The 25941-nt window shown below is 45.6% G+C and overlaps 1 protein-coding gene across 3 annotated transcripts in view; it reads left to right on the top strand.

The window, feature by feature from the left end:
- PRICKLE2 (prickle planar cell polarity protein 2) overlaps positions 1–25941 on the top strand; it is a 103038-nt gene that overhangs the window by 29371 nt on the left and 47726 nt on the right. Inside the window, exon 1 of one of the 3 annotated variants that reach the window (XM_088061929.1) lies at positions 16166–16294. The exons of the other annotated variants lie outside the window; for them this stretch is intronic. The gene's annotated coding sequence lies outside the window, so the exon portion shown is untranslated. Of the gene's footprint in view, positions 1–16165; positions 16295–25941 lie in introns of those variants that run through there. 3 annotated transcript variants of the gene reach the window in all.

Genomic DNA, 25941 nt, shown 5'->3' with positions numbered 1-25941 from the left:
AGAGCATCTGGGAGGGTAAAGATGGACCATCCTTCTGCTAACAGCAAATGAAGCTTTGTTTTGCTCATTTGATGAAACTGCTCTTGGAGGAAACTTTGGATTTTGATAGTTGATAATTGGGTTTATTAATAAGATAGTGCTTTTATTAATTGAAATGTGAATTGCCAAAAGTACCAGGGTTAATCTTCACTTTGTAGGGAAAGAAAACATATCTCAGATTCATGTTGACATTCTGAAAGCAGATTCTGCTGTGGCATTGGTTTTGTTTGCAAACAAGAAGCTTGCATATGGTGAAAGGAGTCTATCCCTAATTGCTTGGCATAAAAGCATGGCTGAGGATTTGTAGGGGGTTGTACGTCGTCCTTCTCACCTCACAGTTACCACAGTGCCTCTGCTTCACAATGATTTCACCTCCATCTCTGACAGCTACTTGAAAGCAAACTGTCCACCAGCCTCAGCCTCTCAACTCACCAAGGAGTGAGCAGGGATCACATCTGCTCCTGGGTCAGTTACAGCACAGGTAGTCCCACCTTGCTGGTGCATTGCATGGGTTTGCAAGGTCTAGTACTGCAGAGGTGATGGCTGAGGGTTTGATATCTGCATCCTTGTCATATTTTGGTGGTATGTGAAAGCTCTTGGTTTTCCTCGCCTCCCTGTTTTTTACTCACCAGCCCCCCCCCTTAATTTAATGGCACTGTTTCCAGGGATCTGTCTTGGGGCCAGTCCTGATTAATATCTTCACTGATGATCTGGACAAGGGGATTGAGTCCACCATGAGTAAATTCGCAGATGTCACCAAGCTGGCAGCATGTGTAAGTCTGTTGGAGGGCTCTGCAAAGGGACCTGGACAGGCTGGATAGAAGGGTTGAGTCCAACCACTTGAAGTTTAACAAGTCCGAGTGCCGGGTCCTGCACTTTGGCCACAACAACCCCAGCAGCGCTACAGGCTGGGGACAGTGGCAGGGGACAGGGGCCAGAGAGAAAGGGCCCTGGGGGTACTGGTGACAGCAGCTGGACACAAGCCAGCAGTGTGCCCAGGTGACCAAGAAGGCCAATGGCCCCTGGCCTGGATCAGGAATGGTGTGGCCAGCAGGAGCAGGGAGGTCATTCCTCCCCTGCACTTGGCACTGGTGAGGCCACACCTCGAGTGCTGTGTCCAGTTCTGGGCCCTCGGTTTGGGAAGGACCTTGAGACGCTTGAGCACATCCAGAGGAGGCAACGAGGCTGGTGAGGGGCTGGGAACACAAACCCTGTGAGGAACAGCTGAGGGAGCTGGGGTTGTTTAGCCTGGAGTAAAGGAGACTCAGAGGTGACCTCATCACTCTACAACCTGCTGAAAGGTGGCTGTGGTCAGATGGGGGTCAGGCTCTTCTCCCAGGCAACCAGTGACAGGACAAGAGGACACAGCCTTAAGCTGTGCCAGGGGAAATTTAGGCTGGACATTAGGAAAAAATTCTTCACTGAAAGAGTGGTTGGGCATTGGAATCATCTGCCCGGGGAAGTGGTAGAGTCACAGTCCCTGGACATGTTTAAAAAGGACTGGATGTGGCACTCAGTGCCATGGTTTAGTTGATGAGGACATGTTAGGTTAGGCCATAGGTTGAACTTGATGATCTCAAAGGTCTTTTCCAACCTAATTAATTTTGTGATTCTGTGGTTCCACTTGATCATTTCCCAGAAAACAGTCATTAAAGCAAAATCTCTTCTTGTTTCTGCATTACTGTGTGATCAGTCCATCTTCCAAAGTCATTCCTTACCAGCTAAGACATGGGGTCAACACCCTGAACCAACATGTCTGTACAATTTAGCACATGCTTAAACTGGGAATGGAAGTCTCCTTTTCAGGTCAAGATATTTTTTTAGTTTTCAAATATCCAGAGAGTTTGCAGAGTTTTAGAATACTTGGATCTTGTGTCAGCTTTCATTCTCTTTGGCATCCAGATGTTAATTATGGATGAACCAAGCAGCAATGCTGACGAGCCCATTCCCACACATAAATGCATATGAAGAATAAACGAGTGTCTTGGCTGGAGCAATCACACGCTCCTGCTCTGCTTATGTGACTCCACATACCTTTGAAATAGATTCAAATCTACATGTCACCATATGTTCTCAATATAGTGAGCATGTGTGTCTTGGGAGATGGGAATAATAGAATCAAAGTGTAATTCAGAGCCAATTGTTGTTGGTCCAACTTCATTTATCATCATCATTGTCCTTATCAGTTGTGATTCTGACTGTGGGCTGCTGTTGGGCAGACATTGGCTCTTTTGTGGCTGGTGTGGTTGGTGTGTTTGGTTGCAGTGCAGCTATTTTGGCACAATAACATGAACTGTGAAATTCCTTTTTCATAATATTGTTTTTCTGTTGTTCATGTGTATGGCATCTTGGAAGTAGAATGTAATTTTGCACATGATTTTTTTACATTGTGGAGAAGTAGTCCAAGAGTATTTGGTATTAACAAGATGGTTTTTATTGGGAAACATCTCCGTAGATACAGACTCAAGTTTTCATAGCTGTCTGTTCAGTAACTACCAGTTGTGTGCTCATTTAAGCAGATGTGTCTCCACCCATTCCCTTCAGTTTGTGTTTATTAGGATGATTTATTTGCTTGTGAAGCTTAGAGGATTTCAGTCAACCGATTTGCAATAGGAAATAAGAGAATAGTAACCTTTGCAGGAGTTGGTGCGTGATCTGTTTCAGGTACAGGGACTGCTAACTGTTTTCTCAGACATGAGCACAGCCGAGGCTGTTACACAACAATATCCTGCTGCACTTGATTTCTTCCACTGCCTCTTCCTGCATGCACAGACGTAGCCAAAATCCAAGGCGCACACGATTACTCACACAATCAATTCACCAACCCCTTGGGGCGGGTGGCTGGACTGAGGCACCTTGCATGAACCCTTCCTTCTCATTATTAGTTGGTCGAAACATTGACTTTGTTTCTTGTGCGCACATAGTTTTGCAGCAGGCTGCTAGTTCGATACCATTCCCTGCTCTTGAAAAGATTTGCAAGGTGTTAGCCATTCATCAGAGATTTACTATTGAATTTAGTGGTTGTTCAAAGTTCCCAGCAGCTGTTGGCTTTGAATCTTCCTGATACACATTGCAGAAACCACTCTCTTCCACAGTAATCATTCTAGCAGGGAATATCTTGGCCCCGGCTGTTTTCCAGTGCTGTCTGTCATGGCCTGGTTTGTGCATTTGGCACACGTGCATTTTGCCACCTGCTGATATCTCAAATACTCTTGTGCACACAAGTGGAAAGAGTCCTTCAGAAATGACTCTAGCACTGTTGTGTCCATCACAAGACATGAAAATTCAGCCTTCTCCTATATTGTCCTTACACATCATAGTCTTCTGTTGGGTTTTTGAGAGCCAACCATGCAATGCACAGTGGGGCTATCAATAAAGGTGCCTGCACTTTCCTGCAGTGGCTAGAGAGAATTGTTTTGAATATCTCCATAGATTTCATGTGATTTGATAAACATGCTTAGTCTATCATCCCTCCCTCTCTGTTTCCTGCAGTGATAATGGATTGTAGAAACCTTAATAAATAAATTCAGGCCAATACATCAAATAACCAGCTTGAAAAACATCATGTCTTTCTCTCACTCAGCAAACAGACACCAGATATTAGGGCTGCGAGTCACAAACCTGAGTGAATTTAATCACTCAGAAGGTTCTTATCATTCCCAGGGCCTTTGCCGAGAGTTGTAAAATAAATTATCCTCATTAATTTTAATATTTCATGAAATCTCACAAAGTGATGGCATTCTGGGCAGATTAATACAAAAGCTATAAAATTCACATGCGCCATATGTTATATGAGCACCAAATGGGATGCCTGGGCATCAATATCCTTTTAAATTTGGCTTCACTAGTGATTCATGACATACTCGTCCCTGATGAGAACCTTGATATTGTGCATTATTTCAACATGCATTTGCTCTGTGCAGCCAGTTATTGGACTGGATTTATGAAATCCCTGCATACGTGGTGTTTGCTGGCTGTTCCAGCTGCCTTGGTCTGTGTGGTGGCACCGGTGAAGTCTCATCCACACTGGGTTCAATAGCTGGGCTCAGCTGGCCAGGTGGGTGCTTTGGTGCAGACTTGAGCTCTTTGACAGCTGCTTCCACACTAATGAGCCAGCTCGGGTTTCTGCATTAAATTCACCCTTACTGTTTTGTTTTCCTACTTGCAGCCTCCCCTGGCTAAAAGCAGGTTAGAGTGTATCCTCTCTTGGTCCTGGTGATCTAAATTTGGGAAGTGCTCTACCCAGTCAGCATTACCAGGTGCTGTTTGTAAACTTAAAATATTAAACACAACTGTGCTTTGAATATTCCTCCAGTGTCTGTGCAAATCTCTGTAAAAGTGATCTGTCAGCTGAGTTTGGGGGGGTTTATAATGATTTTTTTTTCAATTTATTTCTTCCTTGAAAACCCTGGCAGCATCAAGGCTGGGCTGTGCCAGCATAGTCACAGGCAATGGTTCCTACCTGGCTCTGTGTTTTGCCCTGCCTCTCCTGGGATGCTGAATGTGTTCATTTACGTCAGAGTTGTCTGTCAATTCTTAGGTCTCAGCCTGTCTCACCCAGACTACTTTTTGGAAGGGGGATGCTGTGAGGAGCCTGGGCATTTCGTCATGCTTGGCTCCCTTGGCGTGCCAGGCTCCCCCACGCTGCCTGCATCCTGCAGCAGCAGATCCTGGGTCCCTGTGCCAGTGCCAGCCCCAGAGAGGTGGCCAGGATAACTTACTCCTGCCACCAGCAGCAAAACAATGTGTGGTTTGGTTGTGTTCATTACTGAGAAGTTAAACCTGTCCCCAAACGGGGATTTGAGATCCACCCTTGAGAGAGGTGTTTTGATTATAATTGTCTTAATGCACTTTTAACCTGGAGGTTACTCTGCAGCTCACAGGATGGTTTTAAAAATCCTGTCCCTTGGGCTTTCCTGTGTGCTGGGGTTTAGTGCCATTAACAAGAAGCACAAAACTATGTGGTTTTTTCTCCCTCTGTTTGCTAATATTTAACATTATGGCCTAATGTGCTTAAAATAGCTCATGTTCTTCCTAAGGCACTGATACAATTTATTTCTTAAATAGTCAGTTTTCAGTTTTTCAGGCTGCTACTTTTTCTCTTAAGAAACACGTTTTTAGAGAAAGAGCCGGGGAAAAAAAAATTCCAGATATAGTTACTATGTAGGAAAAAGGGGATTATTTGGCAACATACATAGGTTTTTGTAGAAATAAGGCCATGAGGCATGAGTCCCTAGCCCAGTGGAAGTGTAGTCGCTGCTAGACAGTGTTTTATACCCTCTGCATGCTGATTTCATAGCACTGTAGATGCCCAGGGATGGTGTAAGCAGACCCAAGCCTTGGCTGCTGTGTATGTACAAGAGAAAACAGAGCCCAGCACTCTGGATTGACACTGAGTTTATGCCTGTCTCTTGGATACCTCTTGAGAGAAAAGTCAAAGGTCCCCGAAATCATCTAATCAAGGCAATCCAGGAGCAATTAAAAGCCTGCAGGTGTCTGCTGCAGAGTGGGTGTGGGCATTGATGAGGAAAGCATTAAGAAGCAACTGGGAGAAAGGCATCAGGACTGAGGTTCAAAATAGAAAACATGTTAAATGAGTGGATGAGAGCGTTTCCTCATGCTGCAAAACATGTCTGGATGCCTGTGCAGCCCCTCGCTGCCTCCTGGCTGCGGGGAGAGAGGGGAGAAGCCAGAGCTGGGAGATGAGCGGGAGCCCCATGGTACTCATTAGCCATCAGTGAGGAATTAGTGTGTCTGAGGATGCCCTGGGCATCCTCATTCCCTGAGCATCCTGTTCCCCTGGTGTCTTTACTAGGCAGTGGCTGCCCTGCAGTGGTTCTCTCCTCCCCAGGCCTTCTTTGTCCCCTTCGTGGTCCAAGATGGGAAGACAGGAGGCAAAGGCTGGCAGGACAAAGGCAGGGTTAGGCTCTGTGATAGTGCTGCCATGTCATTCATGGATGCTGGGCAGGCAGCTTGCTCACAGGCAGCTCTCTGGAGGGAATAGAGTCATCTGGAAAGCTGAGGCACACGTTTTTCCTTTGCTGCATGACAGTGGGGTATCACTTTAAATAGGTTTTCTTGATGCAATTTCCACTCTTCACTATGCCCTTGGGATTTTGGCGCATGTGAGGCAGGCGGGGAGGGTTTCCTAGGAGAGAGACGGTGCAGCGCTGTGCTGCTCACCCGTCTGTGTCCCCAGGGCCATGTCACTGGCTGTCTCACTCCTGGCACAGCACTGTGACATCCCTCCCTGGCGCTATCCGCCTGCGGTGCTGGAAACAAGAGGCTGAAGGGGTGTGGAGAAAAAGAGAGATGCAGCTCTAAGAGGGACATAGCGGTGTCACTGTGCCAAACCCACCAGGGCTGAGCAGGAGTTCAGCCCGGACCCGGGTACAGATCCCTGCTCTGGGATGAAGATGTGTTGTGGGGATGTTGGGGGGAAGCTATCCAGCAAACAATGTGGTTGCAGGCAGGGGAGGAGGAGAAGAAGCCATCCATGGGTCAGGCAGCCCTGGACACCCCCAAAGCTGTTGGAATTTCTCATCCTTCCCCCTGTCGAGGGTTGCTTGTTTGGGTTTTCTGGTGGTATCGCTGAGATGGGTCATTCCTAGCTGTGAGGACACTCAGGGGTTAATCTGAGCATTTCTCTACTCTTTCAGCAGAAGGATAGCAAGTCCTTGCTGTGTTTTGTTTTTAATCAGTCGGCCAGTTCGAGTAAAGTGATGTCAGAAAAAGCATCTTCCACTGACAATATGATTAATTCCTTCTTAAGGAAAAATAACAAAAAGAGTTAAGTATTTTTCCCCCCTTTTTTTTTGCCATTACGTGGAGATGGTCTGACAGTAAAGAACCTATGATTAATTGCACCAAAGGAATTATAATAGACACCTTTTCTTGGCACCATCTGTATTTTGTATTATTGATTTTATCAATTATGTTATCTCATTGGCTCCATGCAGAAAAATTATCTCCAAGACCACTGTAAGGGATGTTAACTTCCTTTCCTTATTACAGATTGATCTTTGATATCTGCTTTTCTTCAGGAGCTCTTTTATTCCCACAAGTGATACAAATCTTTTGCTGTTTTCCATATAGTACACTTAAGTAGTTCAATACCTTTGGAAGCCCATATGGGAACATTTAATAATGACTCAATGATTGCTGTATTTTGAAGGTTATATGATATGAGAAATCATATATTGTTTAATAGCTGAATATATCTATGCTGTTGATTTCAGATAAACCAATATTTTTTTAATAAGGCAGAGAAATGGTACCTTCTTTTTGTTGTTTATATCCACTAGAGTGTGAATATTTTCCCATCTGTGGTTTCCAGATAAATGGATTTCCAATCTCTCTGAATTTCTGCTCAAGTCTCAGCAATATTTGCTAAAGAGTAATCAAGAGTATTACCCAAATCTCTGTTCAAAGCAACAGTGACCTTACCAGTGGTAAGCAATAATTGGATTATTTTCAGAGATGTAGGAAGATTCACTGTAATAACAAAAGAAGAAATACCAAATGATAACACCACTTGTCTTCAGCACTGTCAGCTATAGGATATATTTCACAGGGTAGTTTTAATAGCTTAGTATATTATGAATACTGAGTGAGAAAGGCAGAGATCTGGGGAATAGATGCTGCCTTGCAGTTTGTGCTTATGGCACATTGTAAAATCCTTAAGGTGGGAAAAGACCTCTAAGATCACGAGTAAAACAGTTAACTCAGCACATATCCCAAGCACCATCCACATGCCTTTTCTTGATTATTATTATTATTATTATCAGTATTGTTCTTACCGAAGTGCTTCTGTCGGGGTGTGATGCTCTGTATGTGTACCCAGGGCAGTGTTCACCTGCCTGCAAGGTGAGTTTCAGCAGGTGCTGCCTTACTCTGATGGTGCATACACAGGCACAGCCCAAAACGTCCTCCCTTGGTGTCTGTGACATCTCCCTGCTCACACAGCCTGGCCCTGGCTGCAGGAGCAGCGTTCCCATGCAAATGCCAGTGGGGCTTCCTCCAGAAGACAAATTGGAAACCGTTTGGGAGAGCAAATCTGTACTCGCCCAGTGGAGGGTGAGCCTGATTGCCTCCCTCTCTGCTTTTAATTGTAATGAATTATCTGGCTCAGCACCGCGGGGTGCTGAGACTCTGGGCTGAAATTTGTGTAATTCACGTAAGTGTTTACATAAAAGCCAAGTAAATGTTAAGCTTCCAGCAGATTCCGATATACATGAAGCCTTGTTTGTATTCAGTTTGGGAGGCTGGGGAAGCAAAGCAGTCCATATGGCTGTGCACTGGAGCAGGGAATGTGTGTGTCTGTGCATACACATGCACAGGTCTCTTGTGGCACTTCAAAACAGGGTTCAGTGGTGGATGTGGTGGTACTAGTTAATGGGTGGACTCGATGATCTTAGAAGTCTTTTCCAACCTAAATGATTCTATGAATTGCACATGTTAAAATAAAAATGTTGACCTTTAATTTTCCCCCGGAGTGGGTTTTGTAGTGACTTGTCTGGTTACCCCACCAAAAAAAAGAATTCTGTATAATTTTGGTTTATTAAGAGAAGCTCAAGGGCAAATGGGAGTTTTTGTCTCTTGACCACTGAAAATAGAGACTTGTGCCATCGAAGCTACCAGTGTCCTTTGATGTCCTCCCATGTGCCCATATCATGCTTCTAATTACTACAAATGAGCCTCCTGCAGCCCAGGCTGCTGTGTAATTCTAACCAAGTCTGCTTGCCAGATGGGATCCTTTGTAGGCAAGACCTTGGCACTGTCTGTCCCCACACTGGTGACAGGAAGCATGTCACACAAGTGGGATGAGATGTTGGTCCTGACCTGTGATGACACCTGGCCCTGGTGGGTTGAGAGGTGACCCTTGGCTCTAGCACAAGGTCTGGCCCTGCAGAGCACTGGCTCTCTTGGCTTCCCCTTGACCTGAGAGGAGCTGAAATCTGTGATGCTGCGCATCAGCCAAGCCCTTGTTATTGTCCTGATGAGGCCAGGTTTGCTTTGAAATAACTAAACCAAACCAGGCTGTTAGAGATTTTGCATTAAGATAATTCCCTGGGCACTGTGCAGCCAGGACGTCTCTATACCTGAATGTAATTTATTTTTAGAAAGCATGTTTGGGTGCATAATGACCTCATTACCATGCCTGTGGCAGCCCTGCCTGTTTAAGAGTATTTAATTGTTTTCATTCCCTGTGCACAGCCGTTGGAATGGATAGGGCAGAAGCAGGAGAGGAAGGGAGGTTGTGTGATGGGAACTAATAAAGAATGCTGAGGCAGAAAGCAAAGTGCTTGTCTTGAAGCATCCCTGTAAGATTCCCTCCCCAAAGCATCCCAATATTCAGGGGATAAAAAAAACAAACTGCAGTGTTTTGGAACCCTTTCCTCCAAAGAAGAGACACAGCTCATTCCATTGCCTTCTGAGGAGCCACAATTTTTCCTCTCTTAGGTTTTTCTGCTGAGGAAAAAAAAGATGTTTGAAAGGCAACCTAAGCTCCCGTTCACCAAACGTCTGGAATCTGGGGATTGAGGAGGGAGACAGACAGAGTGCACACTGCCCCTTCCTAGATTCCAGGGATTTCTGCTTGCCAAAATCTCGAGGTGTCTGCCCTTCCCCAGAGAACCCCCCAGCAAAGAGAGTAGACAGCTGCACCATTCCACCCCTTCCCCATCCCAACCACATCTTTTGTCTCTTAAGTACTAGTCGTTATCATCTCTTAGGCAGCAAATGGACAAAATTCTTTGAGAGAAGGAAGGGGGGAAAAAAAGGGAAAAATCCTAACCTTCAATACGTATTCACTGTTCCTGTGCAAGAAAGAATGCATGAAAGCATGTAAAAGAGAGAGGAAATGAAGGGAAAAAATGTTTCTCTGGCAGTGACTTTCTAAGGAGCCTTGATTCTTCGGCAGCAGTGGAAAAAATACAGAAGATGTAAATAATCTTCAGGATTATGCTAAAGCCAAGCTTCAGTCATTTTCCCGGGGGGAAAAAAAAAAGTATGAGGCCTGTGCATTTAATAACGATCAACCAGAGTTTCTCTAGGGCTTCTTATATTTTCATTAAAAGGATCAGTTGTCTTGAAGAGAAATGGTAATTCTGGTATCTACAAATACCCTTTGGTTGGGAAGCATGTGGTTCAGGTTGGTGTGCTTCTGTGATTGGGCTTTTTCTTTTCGTAATACTAATGTACATTCACATCCATGGTTACACACTAAAGTGATCAAAAGCAGAGTTGGTTTATCATGAAATGGCAAACCAGGGCTGTACTTTGCGGTGCAGGATGTCTCAGGATAAAAATGCAACATGATTTTTAGCTTTCGCTGTGTTTATGTTTGGTGTCAGAGGTACTCAAGTGATTTTTCAATGTGTATACATTGCAGTCAGGTTTTAAAAAAAAAAAAGATAGTATCTGTTGAAATCTATACAGGATCTTACTTACCCTGCTGGGCTTAATTTTAGACTATTGAGTTTATCATTCAAGTAGAGAAAAAATGGGTTTGTTGTATGTATTTAATCAAGTGCAGCAAAAAAGTTTCACAGGCATCGTTCATCTTCACAAGCCAATTTTTATTTCCATTTTGTAGAAAAACCCTGCCCCAGTAAAATGAACTCATTTATTGTGCAGATCTGATGTTACCAAGATTACAGCTGCTGGCAGGTATCGGCTGGTTTATGGGGACACTCCCCATCTGGATTTTTGTTTTTATGGGGTTTCAGTGTAGAGAACTGTGTGTTTAATCACTGTATGAATGCCGTGAGCCAAGGATTTAGGGATGCTTGGAAAAAAGGGAAAGTGCATGGTGTTCCCATTGCAGCTTCCAAAACACAGAGATGTGCTGCAGATGCCTGCGGCTGCTGGATTACCAGCAACTGGCAGGGTTTAGGATGCTTTTGCATCCTTAGGCAGCTTTTATCCTTCACATCCATTTGCCCTCCTGGGGAGCCCCATCTATGGAAGAGATGCTCATCCCTTTCATGGTGAACTCAGGTGTGGTCAGGCAGCTGGCACTGGGTGTGAAGGAGGTCTGTGGCCCTTCTCTGCTCAGCTCCTGCTCCATTCCTCAGGTTCTGGGTGTTTCCATGGAGTGCAATACCCGAGGTGATGAGGGTGAAGAAGGGAATTGTCCTTCCTAACTTGTGGCAAGGAACCATCTGGAGCAGCAATTAATGCATCTCTTCTGTGTGGGGCACAGCCAAGGTTATGCTTCCCAGCAGACAAGACTGCAGCTGAAGCTTCCTCTGGGGGGAACCCTATTGGCTGCAACAACAGAACATTTTAGTATTTAATAAAGACTTGAAGAAATGTGATTTGTCATGGGGCTTTGGTGGCACATGGATAGTTCAGAAGGTATCCTCATGTCTGCAGATTTTGGGCAGGCAGGCATGAAAATCCATGTCCCAGGAGTGGGGTTAGTAAAAATACTTGGCTTTGTATCAGATAGCCCTTTGTATGTGGGAGAGGCTCTGATTTATTAGTGCAAGACCTTGTCAAAGTGGGACAGTGGGCTCACCTTGCCCACAAACAAATCCCAGTCATCACTACTCAAAGACCTGTCTGGGGTTTGTTTCCAGCAGCCCTTAACTCAAGAAACAGTTTCTGTCCCTCCAGGTTAAGATATAGGCAAAGAACTGGCTGGGGGAGAAAGAAGGTATGTGTTCTAAGCTGCAGGAAGGGAGCACTGGTATATTTCATAGTTTGAAGTGCTAAAACCATAATCTTCCAGTTCTGTTTCTGAGCACCCTGGCTGTCTCATATATCTGTGGGCTGCTACAGCAATATATTCTTCAGGTCCAGACATGGCAGGGGTGATGGCTAATGAGCTATTCTGGCAATACAAAAAAAAGCCCCAAAAAACCCCAAACCAAACAAAACTAACAAACAAACAAAACAAAGTAAAAAAAAAAAAAAAACACCCTGGGAAGGGGGCAGGGAGGGTATGTGATGCCAAGTGGAACAGCTCTGTCTCACTCGCCTCAAAGAGAAATGATGGAACACTGAAGGAGACAGGCTCCATCACACAGATTAATGTGCAGGGGTTGAAAGCAGCCAAGAACATTTTACACACACAGCAGGGCTGGAAGGAGCTGGGTGGCTCATCTCTGCAGAAACCATTCCTTTCCCTAAGAGAGCACTTTTTAAAAAAATGAAAAGGAGAGTGCAAAGGTTTGCAGGAGAGCTCAGCCATTCAGGCAGTTTAATTGGCTGAATGTAGAGCTTTACAATTGGGATTAATATGAATATTTCTTAATAGTGTGGTGACACATTGTCAGGAGTTCCAGGGTCAGGACTGAAAAGCTGCACAGTGGTTGCAATGAAAATTCTTGCCTTTCCTTCTGGTTTTTATTACTACAGTAACTCCCAATAGTGCATATTGAAAGGAGGATGTTGTAAAGTTGGTTGCTTCATTTATTCCTGTGGAACTAGTGAAAAAAGTGGAAAGATGAGAGGAAGAACCTGCAGAGCCTGGCAGTACTGCCTGCATTGTGGGCTGGCTGGTGGATCCACACAGGTTTTGACCTGCACACAGGGATGTGCAGTGCATCAGTATAAACCTAAGCAAAACCCACCAGAAAGCAAGTAAAAGTGATTTAGCAGTGTTTGAGGTGGTTTAGAAGGACCTGAGACCATTAGCCTTTTTACAAGCATTTTTCAGCTGGCCTTACTGCCTTTTTATCTCTGTGGGTCTCCCCTGAGTGACCACCAGCACAGATTGCCTGCAGGGAGGAGGTGGCTCTCCTGTCCCTGCTCCCAGGCAGCCTGGGGATGTCTGTGGCCTTTGTTGATGGTTGTTTTGCTGCTCCTGGTTTTTTCCTTTTTTTTTCCTTCTTTCTCTCACCTTCTCTTCCCTCCTGGTAATTTCAGAGCAGGTTCTGGGAAGCCCTCCTCCTTGATCAGCATGTGTAATTACCACCAGCCGTAATGGGATGCACTCAGAAGAATGTTTCTGTAATTTCCCTGCACTCCCACCTGCCTTTGCCCCTCTCCAGGAGTGATTGCCTCCACAACTTTATAATCAACATCTCGCCCAGCGCAGAAGAGAGGTTCCTGTGCCTGGAGCCACTGTAGAGCAAGGGGGCTGAAGCCTTCCCCACTGTCTCTAAAGCCTGTGCCTCTCTAAATTAGAGGCACAACAGCAAGCAGCTAGCACACAGCTGATAAAAGTCTCAGCGAGGCATTTGTTCCTGTAATGATTGTCTTTTATGCATAGATAATTTCAATAGAGTTGGACTTCCAAAGCCCACTGTCATCAGAGTGGAGTGAGCTGACCTGTTAATCATAAGAGGAATTAATGGGAATTACAGCTAGTGGAGCCCCCCTCTCCAAAGAGCTTGGTTCAGGAGTAGCACTGGAGGAGAATTTAAAAACGAAGCAGTGTGTTGTCCTTAGAGCTGCAGATAAAGTGGCAGCAAGGCAGTTCCCCAGGGAGAAGGGAGGTGTGGAGGAGATAAACTCCAGGAGCACAAACAACTGATTAACAGCCTAATTCTGAGGTGCATGAGCACACATGCATTTTCATTGTATCCACTTAGTATTAAGAGGAACTTTAATTTAGAGGGAGACCAGAGCTGCTGGGATTTGCAACCTTCCTGGTGTCTGTATCCAAAGGAGACCCAGGTGGGATGATCCTGCATTACCTCTCTTGATGGGGCTTCCCTGGTGTAAGTTGATTTAGAACCACTGAAGTGAGCTGAAATTCAAAGGATTCCTGCTGATGTTTTACCCCATCTGACATCCTGACTATCTGCAGATCTTACTAACCAGCTACTAGATAAACTTCACCAAGCATTTTGTCCAAGTTTTCTTTTCAGGATAACTTGTGTTTAAAAATCCATACAGCCTGCAGAGCTTAAAAAAAAATGTTTATCTCATCCATGCAGAAGACTTATAAAGTCTTTAAATATGCTTTATATTGTCGTTTCTCAAAGGAAGGGTTGATTATCTGGTCTCAAATATCCAAAATGTGGTCATTGTGTGCCTGAGCATGTGTACACAAGAGCTCTTGTAGTAGTCAGAGGAGGCTGCTCAGTACTTAGGAATTTGTGAAGAATAACACAGCAAGTTGCACTGAAATGCTGTTGTCATTGTGCATTCCAAATGCACATGCCAGGGTGTGGAAGAGAGGACAGCAATTAGTCCTGTTAAAAATGAGTATGGTGCTGGGAAGGGAAAAACGATGATAGAATGAGTTGTTTCTTTTGTAACAATAAAAATAAGGTAAAAACAGTAAAAGGAAATTAAATGGCATTTGGTCAGTAAAACCCACAGCCTGAGCACATTGCAAGGGCTATGTGGGCACAGCCTTTACCTGAAGTTCTACTGTGTGGTTGTAAATGAGGGTGTGAAAGTCCCCATGCAGAATACATATTCAGGAAAGGGTGAGCACCTTTCCTAAATAATTCATTTTGGGATCTTCAGGCTGTCATTCAAGGATTTAAGACCAGGGGGCAAAGTACATTACACTGCTGTCTGCTGATGCTGTGTCTGGCTCGGCTGAGGGTGGCACAAGGGTGGCTTTAACTCCGTGTTTGTTATGGGGAGGCTCAGAATGTGCCTGTTTGCTGTCCCATGTCTAGCAGTGAGGTGCTACTGCTCACCTACTGAACAGCCCAGGTTAAATAACACAGCAGGGAAAACTCAGACTTGCAGGGGAGGGTGGGGAGAATATATTTTGGGTAGTCTGTCAGTCAGCTTGACACTAATTGGTTGCAGTAAGTAATCGTTCTCCATGTAAATTAGACTCCAATTTCCTCTGTAGTCTGTCTGTTTGCTGTGTGGGCTTCGGTCCCTAATTAGGCTCTCACGTGGCAAACCTGGTTTGTAAGCTGCTTTTGTTCCTGGAGAGCCAGGCTCAGCCCTCCCCGAGGCTGCCAGTGCTCTTCCAGCCCTGCTCCCCAGTGGGACGGTTCTTAGATTAACACTGCCAAGTTCTAAGTTCTTCTTTTAATGTACGTTTTGATTACCTCTATATTTAAGGCTTGCAGTGGTGGTGGGATTAGAATGCAAAAAGGCTTATTGGACTTGAAGTGGGAATACCCCTCCGAAATGCTTCCTCTGTGTTCCTGGAAGCCCTGCTCGCTCCGTGAATAGACCTCATTGAATCCCCAGCCGGGGCTGGGGCTGGGGCAGCTTGCCCACATCTGGATTCTGCTGCCTGTCTGCCGGGACACCTGGAGTGCAGAACACTGCTCCCCCCTCGCTTGGAGGAGCTGTGTGAGCCCATTCTGAGGTCACCCAGATGCCAGCCCACGCTCTGGAGCTGCTCCAGGGTTGCACATCTGTAACTGAGTGTAGCAATGTGCAGTTGCATGAGAGCCTTTATCCCTGCCTGCCGGTTGTTTGCGAATGAATGCAGATTTCCAGGTCGCTGCCTGCAGCAGGCGGCTGCCCACGGTGTAGCCCTGTAGCTGCTGCCAGCAGACCTGGTGTAGTCTCTGTCAGTCAGGGTCAGGCATCTAGGTCTGTGTACAGCAGAGAAAGATGTATCTCTGCAGCCAGTGTCTGCACTAGGCTGAAAAAAAAGAAGGCAAACCATATGTTTTGGCCGGCCAGGCTGTTTGCCAGCAGCCCTTTATGATTCAGTAGTTACCTTGGTCAAATTCAGGATAACTTCAGGAACCATGTGCTGATGGTTTCTGCAAACCTCCTCCGTACGTGTTACAGTCCTGCCCCAGATGTGACGGGAGCACTGGTAGGCTTTCTTACAAATAGTGCTTTTATTGGCATCTGGATATTTACCATACTGATTTTAGATCTGGTGATACAGGCTGAGAGTTGCCAGCTTTCTTCAGTGCTCTCACGTGGCTGTTGCTCCAAGTAAGTAAGTAAGAAACTATTTTTTTTGAGAAAGAGGTGAAATAAAATTGAGCATGGGGGTGTTTTTTTTCTATTGCTCCTCTTTGTGTGATTTATACATTGGCACTGTAACTTCGCTTTCATACCGCTAGTCAGAACTGGGAAGGATGTTGCCTCTGCAGAGAGCTACATTTGGGTAAAGGGACAGGATTGGATCAGGGTTTAGGATTTTCACCAATAAGCTAAAGCTGCGGTGGGCGTCACTCCGGGGCAGCCGCCAGGGTCCTGCCCTCCCCAGATGACCACAGGCACCGGCAGGGCACCGGCAGCCCCCAGCTCCTGTTCTGCCATCGCCGGGGATGCTCCGGGCTCTCTCCTGCCGCTCCTGCCCTCTGCCCTCGCCCGTTCCATGGGGCTTCTCCGGTGTGTGAATGCCTGTTTAGCCGGGGTAAGTCATCGCGCCCCATTTCCAGCATCTGAAAGTAGAAGCGGCTTTAATGCTCTACAAATGTTTGCATTAGGAAATGGTTTTCTTTTTCAGCTCTGATTCCTGCCTGTTCCCTTTGGAGGCAGAGTCCGGGGACTGGCAAGGGCTGTCGGGGGCCAGGCACAGGAGCAGGGTTGTGCTGTATCCTCTGTAATATTTGACTTAATATCGGACGCAGTAAAACTTTTCCTTGATGCAGACACGAGTTTTGTTGCCAGTCCCTGAGCTGCTCCTGCTTTTACACTCTCTTTAAAACCCATGAAGAGTGAAACCCCGCGGGAGGCTGCAGCTTATCTTCAGCTCTGAGTTTCCAGACGTGCTGTGTGTCTTCTCAGCTGTTGCAAGGATATGTGTGGAATGACAGAATGTGGATTTTGGGTCTTTGGCAGCTGTGTTTAATGCAGGATAAAGGGGTATTTTAACTTTGGGATGCCGGATTTCTTATGCCTTTGTTAGTATGAATTCAGGAGAAAAGCTCCAATTTTCTTTCAGGCAAAACAAAAGCTTCTTTTGAAGGAAACAAAGTGTTTTAAGTACTTAATCAACTTGCTCGATTCAGTTGCTTTAGGATAATTTAGGAATTAAACAGAAGAAGGCTGTGTTAGTAACAAACTGCGGTTTTGGTTGGAAACAAGGATTCATTCCTGCTGGAGAAGGCAGAAGAAGCCGCAGCCTGTGGGCAAAGCTCCTGGGTCTGTTTGCTAGGCGGGGGGGTGGGGGTTCAACAGCATCCTCTATTTACCTTTGTTTAGGCAGTGCAAATTATTTGTGTGCTTTAGGATTCCTTCTCTCCTTCAGCAGATGTTTTGTCTGTGCAACTGGTGGAATAATTAGTGAGAGATGTGGCACTGGTGTGCAAACACCCCTTGGGGGCGGGTAGAGAAATCCCAGAGTCCATCCTGGGAGCAGCTGGCTGAGGAGCACAGTCAGCACAAGATGCCAGAAGAAAAATTCATATGGCCCAACGTATTTGACTTTATTTCTGCAGAGTGTTTATTCTCCCCACTGCCAAAACCAGGCAGGGACTGCTTCATAGGGCAGAAAACCCTGCTGCTGCTTGTGGCAAATTTCTCTCAACATGTCAATCATTCACTTGGGATTTTTATGGTGGTGGCTGGGGATGATTAAATGTTCAGACTGTAGGAAATTACCAGGAGATTTGAGTGTTTTCCTCAGTGGCTTTGGCCCCAGGGGTTGGGTGACATGGGAAGCTCTCCCTGTGTGGATCAGGCTGATTGTAGATTTTGAAGTCTCAGGTTGTATGAGCATGTTTTTGCTCAGCTGCCATTTAACTAATGGCAGCAACATGCTGCTTCCTCTAATGATCTTGATTTACGTTATCGGTTATTTCCTTAATTAGCTACTTCATCTACTTACACCTTAAATGACTCTATTTGTTCACCCAGAGAAGGGGAAAAAAGTTCTTTTTTCTCTTTTAAAGGATGGCAGTGGAAATGTGCCAGCATGTGCGGTTCTGACTCCAGGAGATGTTGGTGCTTCTTGTGGGCTGACTCTACTGGCAGCACGAATTTTAAATGAAATGTAGATGTACATTTATTCCTGGCATCTGGGTTATGCAGACAAACAAAATGAGTTGAAGTGGTCCTTTGAAATTCCTGTTTGTGTGTATTAACTGGACTGAAGCTGGGGTTGTGTCTCAGGACGAGTTCTGGACGGAATACAGCATCTTTGAATCGCCAGTGGTCTTTACGTTTCCCATGAATTAGCACATGGCACTGTGTTGACCACCCAGTGTCTCCACACAGCACTTCAAAAGCAACCTCTCCAGCTGGCCCCAGTTCCTCACCATTATTCCCCACACACCGTCCTTTGCTGCACTTTTTCCTGAATCTCAAAGAGACTCAAGTGTTTCTCTTTGGAGACTCCTTGTGATACATGTGGCAGCAGCCCGTGCTTCAGACCAGCCTATTTGTTCCTGCTTTAGTAAGGTTTATTATTACTGTAATGATATTCCCTTTGTTAGCCTTATCTTCACACTCTCCCTGGTGCAGAACTCGCTGAAAACACATATTGCGTAATGAGCCTGCTTCCATATTTAAATTGGAGAGACGGGAGCTGGGACTCTCCCAGCTAAAATGGAAATAAATGCTTGCCCTTCAGTTATATTGAAGCATCTGTGCCAAAAAATTATGTATTTAGGAGGAATTACCGAAAGTTCTGACGTACACAAGCTTTAGTCCTTTGAGTCTTCTACATTTTTAGCTGTTTGGCATGAATTTGGGCTGTACGACTTTCCTCTGTCAGAGAAAGCGTTTCCTGTGGTCCATGTGAAAGGCAAAGCATTGCCCTGCAAAGCAGAACCACAGGGAGCAGCACAAATGCGTCTCCAGCACTCACTCCAGCTGGGCCCTGCTTGGATGGCAGCGCTGGAAATCCCACGTGTCACGTTTGGCAGCACACACAAACCCCCAGCCCCAGTGCTGCCAAACCCAGCTGACTCTGGCCTGTCAGCGTTACCCTTGTGGTCTTGGGTATCCCAGGGGAATTGCAGCTTTTGGGTTGGTTTGTGAAATAGCTGAGGGTTCGTGGGAAGGACTCAAATACGGGAATTCTAATGGTCCAGAAAATAACATCCTAATATTTCTATGTAATGATTCCTAAATGATTGTCATGTTGTTGTGCAAGCGTGGATCTCGTGGTCTTTGCTTTGGACACCACGGTCACAATAAAACAATGCCTCTGGGTGATCCATGTTCCCTTACGTGTCTGTCCTGCATTGCTTGTGTAACCTTGGACAAATCATGGACACCCTCCAAGCTGCAGATGGGGAGAAGATCAGCAGAGTTCCTGTTGCAGCTGTTCAGGAGTTGGTGTCAGAGCAGACCCAGCCCCAGAGTGGTACCCAGGGATTCATGTATCCACAGGGTACCTGCAGTGGACCCCCACTGTAACAAGGACCTCCAAACGCAATGGAAAAAGACAGTAAAACCAAATAAGCTAGACTCAAGAAGAAAATACTTTGCAGGTTTATCCCCTCTGCTTCTCTTCCTCTGCTGATCCTGGGAGGAGGTAGCTGAGAGGAAATATTTGCTCTTAACAGGGTTTGATTTCTCTTTGCGTTCCTTGGAAATCTGTGTTTGGATTTTGCCCTGTTGGTGTTGGTTTATGCAGTGATGTTTCCAGCAGCTCGATTGTATGGGTATAGTTCCAACTCTTGGTATTTTGTGCAAAGATAAAAAAGAAAGAAAGATGGTACTGAGTAATGAGGTGGCTGTTTAATCACAGCAGGACTCGCAAGAAAATGTTCATTAAGTATTTATATCCTATATCTTTTATGGGACAGTATTCATTAACATTTTCTCTGTGTTGGCACTGGGCAGTTCAAGAAAGTTGCCGAGAGAATTGGAGTCTGTGTTGCACAGCCACAGACCTGGAAAGGGCTGCAGCAGGGGAAGGCATGAACACCGGCTTTGTTACCAGATGTGTCCCTCGAAGCTGGCATTGCATTTGGAGTTGCAGCAGTAAGCAGGATATCAGTAGTTTCACTTACCGTTCTCAAAATGCTTGTGGTAAATATTTTAGGTCTGATTTTTCTGGCTGTCTTATGAGAGTGCAAGTGGCTGACACCGAACCCCTGGTTCGCAGGCAGGCAATTAGAGAGATAAGCCTAAGTGACTTCATGTGTCTCCTTTTTTAGATTGCTCTGAGTTGATGTAAAGGGCTGGGATTAGCAGAGATTGAGTTCTCAGAGTGCTGGAAACCAGCTGTGGCCAGGGGCCTCATCCAACATGAGCTGTAGGTACCGAGTTACGGAGTGAGTTTTCTTTGGGCATGAAATGATGCCAGGAAGATTAGAACTGATGATAAAATGGTATTAATGCTTGCTTCATTAACAACATAGAAGGTATCAAATTACTCTGGTGCTATAAATCAAAAGTGTTTCTTACATTTGTTAAGTGAAGCTATTTAAATAGTTGAAATACATTTGCTTGCTGGTCATTGCATCCTCAGATACAGGATCACAGCAAAGTGTATTAGATTTCCCACAGTGTTAATGGAAGGTCTGAAGCAGTAGCAGCCTGATGGTTTAAATTTTCCTTTAAAATAATACAAGGTCTTGTGTTAGATTTTAGGATGCCTTGTTCTAGACCAGTACTGTGAGCCCGAGACTGGCCTCAGGCTCTTGTCAAAAGCTCTAGTGGTTGTACAGATCTGCCAGATCTGGGATTTGGGGCTGAAGGTCCATGATGCTGGTCCTGTCCAGCCACAGCAGCTGACATCCCCAGGTCAGGCTATGCCCATAGGCACCTCCCCTGATGGAGAGAAAGTTCCTTTTAGAATTACTGTCATCAGGAGACATCTTTGTTCTACTTTTTAACAAGTGTGAAAGGGACAGAGAGAGAATTACCTGCTTTACCTGAATGCCTGTTGGATATAATAAATGTTAATCTTGGCTAATTAGCAAATTGATTCAATGTAGATGTCTCTGTGATCCATTTATGTACTTGAAACCCCATTGATTTCCACTGGCACCATTCAGCAGAGCAGCAAGTGAAAGGTCTGACTGTAGCTATGCTCTCGGCTTCCTGATACTTTTTCCCCTGTCCTTTGTATGAGAAAGGAGATCCTGATGGCAGTCAGGACAGTGGTGTGGTTTGTGCCAGGTGTACAGCACAGAGAGCTTCTCACTGGGCCTCAGCCTCTGATTTGTCCTGTTTTTCGCTGCACATGAAGCGATGCCTTGTGGCACCCCATGTAGGTGGCTTGGATTAATTTGCCTCTGACTTTTCACTGCCAACCTGATCATTCAGGAAGCATTCAGCAAACCTCTTGGTTGCAGTTATTTCTGATCTCTCCTTCCCAGCTTGGGCTTCTTCCTTTCATGAGCATTTAAATTTCCTCAACATAAACATTTTCTTCTCTCCAAGCTTGTCCTTATTTGCTGTCTTCATACTCTTTATTTTCTTAAGCACTGCAGGAAACAGTTCCTTGCTTGAAGAGCTTAGAGCTCACACCTCCGAACATCTTCACAGCAGATACTTTGAGTGTCTTAACACCCACTAAAAATCATTGGGAGCTGAATGCTTAACTACTTAACTACGCAGATACCCTGAGGATCTGACTGCTTCCCCTGACCACCTCCATTAGACCAAGGGATAACAGAAAGGAAGTGAGAAGAGCATTCCCTCCTGGAGCTTGGGTACAAGAAATTATTCAGAATTAGTCTGGGTCTAAGCCACAGAATATTTTTGCAATTTAGGTCCTGTAGCTTGTCACATCAGTAGATTTGCAGCCCTTATGCTGACTGTGGATGTTGATCCAGCCCCTAAATCTGGTAGAACACAGTTTTTTCTGTGCTATATGCTCACTGCCAACTTTGTTGTGCTTCAAGAGAAATTAGCTAAGATGTGTCAGGGAAGGACATTAGATGAATCAGTGGAGGATGGTTGTATATGCCTACCAAAAATGGTATTTGTCATGTTTTGCCATTTCCTGTAGAACAGCTTGTCTCTGAGGCTTCAGGCACTTCAGAAAGCTGAGGATGGCAAGTTTTCCTCAACATAAAGGAAACAACGTTTTGTTCAAAGTCACAGGCAAAATCATAGTTGACATCAAAACTAAACCCAGTTTCATGTCCCTTCTGTAAGCACATGGTGCTGCTCACTCAGGTGGAGGTGGAGAGGCTGGAAAAGCACCTAAGTGCTCTGCTCTGTGTCTTGTGTGGAATGAAAACTATCAAAGTCAGAACTTCACAGCAGAGATGTTGGAGTGCAGCAAGTGTCAAAATCCTTGGCCCTGGTTTGTGCCGGTGCGTGCCGCAGACGCTCGGGGAGGGAAAGGCAGCTGTTGGGCTGCCACTGCTGCTTATTACACTAATTACAATTGTCTCACTGGTATTGTGAGCTTCCCTTCTCCTTCCCCCATCTGTCTGTCTGGCCATCCATGGTCGCTCTTGTCTTTGAGATACGTTTGAAGTGCTTATCACCCCAGAGAGCCTGACGGTGCTTCCCCTCTCTATACTGACACAAGGGAATGATCGCAGTTTGTGCAGAGAAGGGACTTGGGGGGTTGAGCTATTTGCCTTGAATTAAGGCCATGGAAAGGGGAGGTGTTGCCTTTACTTTGCAATTCCACATTTCTAAAAATCTCAGCCAGGTGAGTGAGCCTGGTCTGAAGCATGCCAGCTTGTTGGGGATGGAGGGAAGAGGATTTTCTTCCTCCTTTTTTTTTTTCTTTTTGCCCTGTACCAGTGCAACCAGCTACCTACTGGTCAGAGCAATGCCCTTCAGTCAGAGCACGCCACAGGAAGATTCCCAGCTTTAACCCATCCATGGTTTTCCAGAAAGAGCCTCAACCCTCTGCTGCAGGAGCGTGGCTAACCCTGCTTTCAGTCAGCAGCTGAGCTGACCCCCAAACTGATGTTCTTCTGTTGAAAGGAAACACTGTAAGTTAAACAGCAAAAAGAAAGCCCCACTTCTTGGGATGCCCACCTGTTTTTTATTTCCCTGGGGAGGGGTTATGCCTTGTCACAGGCTTTGCAGAACAGCCCACTCCAAAGAAGCTGGCTGAGCCACAAAACAATGGGACTCGCTAAATCTCCAGCAGCAATAATTGCTTCTAAAAGGCTAATGTATTTAGTCTGCTCGTGTTTAGCAAACAGCTTTGCTTTGCCCTTTGAAGATAATGCTGCCTGTTCCATACAGCTTGGTAGGAGAAAACAGAGGAAGAAATGGCCTGTATTTTAATGCTGGTGTCCCCTGTTAATTGCCAGCAATTGGGCTTCTCCACCCCTCCTGGTGCTTGAGGTGTGGGCAGGGTGCCCTCCTGGGCTCAGGTAAGCTGGGAGCCCCACAGCTGAGGCTCAGGCTGGTGGAAGGCCAGCAGCGGCCTGGCAGGGTAATGTGTTCTCTCTGCAAGCCATGCCTCAGTGTGGCTGTGATGGGAACAAGCAGCATCTTACAGGATGGCTTTGAGCCTTCCCTAGGGCTGTTACCAGGTGTGTGGGTCTGGGTCTGGCACAGTGAGGAGGGGTGCTCTCGTGTCACTGCCTGCGTTGGACCCATCCAGGGGAGTGGGGACACTGTGGGACCTCATGGAGGAGGGAGCCAGCGCAGGAATCAGTGGCCACGTTTCTGGCCAGCCCTCTCCGGATACGGTCTTAATCCCTCCCTGCAGGTGCTGATCCCCCTGCTCCCAGAGGAGACTATATAGCTGCATTTCCCTATAGATGATGATAAGATAAAAGCCTGGCCGTGTTCTACAAGAAGAGAAGAAGGTTTAGGGGATGAGGAGCCGCTGCAGGAGGAAGGGATGCGGGTTTCCAGCTGCACTCCCGCCGCCGAGGCCACCTTTGATGCGGGCTGTGATTGATGCTGTGTTTGGAGCAGGCAGTGACGTGCTGACCTTTTCCTGACGGGCTGAGCAGCTCTAATGATCTTGATGGAGCTGGCGATTTGTGTATTGGGTTTGATGTACAAGGTTTGACACGGCATGGAGAAATGGGACTAGAGTATGACTGACAGCCCATTCCCATTAAGGACAGTGAGGCACAGGCTGTTCTCTAGTGATTCCTTTCAGTGAGAATGCTTTGACGAATTATATTGTAGCAGAGAAGTTTTTGCTGTTAAATACCATCCTTTTAATAGCTTCAAAGCAGTTAAAAACAGATGAGAATGAAGTAACTTGCAGGCCAAGAAGGCTTATCACTAAAAAGGCTGTCTAAATTATACACTTAATTAATATTTAGTGATTTTTTTTTTACTCTGAATTTAATGTTGAGTCCTTAGGCAGATAAAACAATGCAGTGGCTTGCATCTGAGATTCTCTTTTTCTGTAATTCAGCTGTATAAAATTTCAAACCCTGGACTTCTTGCAGGCAACATAAAAACCTTTTAATTTCCATGAGTTGAGCTGTGTATAAATCACACCCTGGTTGGCACATCTCGTGGGTGCTTGTGGCAAGAGTAATGAATTTCATGGTTTGTTATGAGCTACTAAAACCAACAGAAACATAGAAAGCTCGTTGTAATCTCAGCATATTATTCAAGGAAGCAATTTATTTCTAAGTATGAGCAAATGTCAAGCCACGATAACAAGTTGTTATTACTAATTAAAACAAAGGGAAGAATAGCAAACATCTCCTGTCATGTGTGTGCTGTTGCCAGGCTGTCTGGAGGACGCTGGAGCTCCATCCAGCTTCAACCAGTGGGACAGCCAGGCTGGGAACCTTGCCATTGCCTAAGACAGGACAACCCTCTCTGCATTCCAGGAAGGGCACTGGGCCGTGATCCTAAGAGGGCTAGGGCTGGGAAACCACCCAAGCTTAAATAGAAATGCCAGTTTTCACAATTGTATTATTTTGTATGTTTTGGAGGGTTTTTTTTTAAATCAAGGTTGACTTGATTGTAGAAGTCTTGTGGAATTTGGGGAGCACTGAAACAGCACTTGCTAGTCCATCTGCTGGCACTAGCTGGTTTTGTATCATCCAGGGCCACTTCTTGCTCTCAGGTGTGAAATAAAAACCCATTTGGGCACCTTTCTTCCCACTGCTCTGTTGGGAGGTGAGGAGCCAAGTGCATTCCTGACCACGTTTGACCTCCCCCTGTTTGCAGATGCACTGTGAAATTTAAGACTTGAAAACATTGCAGAAGACCCTTCTTGTTCATGACCCAGCGTGCATGATTCCCTCCCTGACATCATACAAGAGAATTGGCTGGACCCAAAAATTAATTTACCACCTCCCTGTGCATTTAACACAGTTTGGATGCAAGCAGCAAATGGGTCTTTTATTTTAGTTGGCAAAAAGCAGGCAAGTGTGTCTCCTGGGTGAGAGTAGAAGCATGGCCCATCTCAGATCTCTGCTGGTGTCAGGGGAGTTTGGCCAGCCCTGCCGCACATGACTGGGAGCAGGGGCTCATGTGGTGCCAGCCAAAGTGAGGGAAGCACTGAAATCCTGCTGGCAGCCAGGGAAGATGTGCACAGTCTGGTTTAAGGAGGTGAAAACCCGGCTTGTGTCACTTGTCCAGGACTGGGCTGGCTCAAGGCTCGCCTCTGAGCATGGAGATGGTCAATTCCCCTGGTCCTGGGGGATGCACAGCTCTGGTGGTGGGGCCAGGCAGTGCATGACTAGTGCAGAGGAGAGCTCAGTGACTTAAGAAATCCTCAGTACATAACCACTGACCCGAAACACCCTGTTAGACAGGTTTGAAGCCAAAAAATAAAATAAAAATCATCTGATGTGACAGCGACCCTGACAGTGTCAGGCAGTGAGAAGGGCGGCAGCGAGGGAGTCCTGAGCTGCTTCCAAGGTACATGTCAGTGCAGACTTGCAGGGTTAGTTGGTTATCCTGAAAATACATCTTCTATTTTGTGTAAATGGAAAATTAATTTGTTGCTGATCAAAGATTTAACTCCTTGGAGAACATACCACCAGATAAGCTGAAGATTTATGCATTTCCTTTGTAACATATTTTCAGTGAACACTTTATTGTTTGTGGAAAGGCCCCAAGAAAAAGATGTGAATACAAAAATAACTGTGTGGAGTTTATTTAGCTTAAATTACAAGAGAGTGCTTTAATGAGGCTTTTGTAGACATCATTAAAGGACACTATTAAAAAGTCTTCAAATAAGAAGCCTATCAGGCTAGC

The sequence above is a fragment of the Pseudopodoces humilis genome, chromosome 13, assembly GCF_049639895.1.
Source record: "Pseudopodoces humilis isolate 2021_Gansu_Grassland_sample_001 chromosome 13, ASM4963989v1, whole genome shotgun sequence".
Classification (NCBI taxonomy): domain Eukaryota; kingdom Metazoa; phylum Chordata; class Aves; order Passeriformes; family Paridae; genus Pseudopodoces; species Pseudopodoces humilis.
This window is presented reverse-complemented; position numbering and strand designations above follow the sequence as displayed.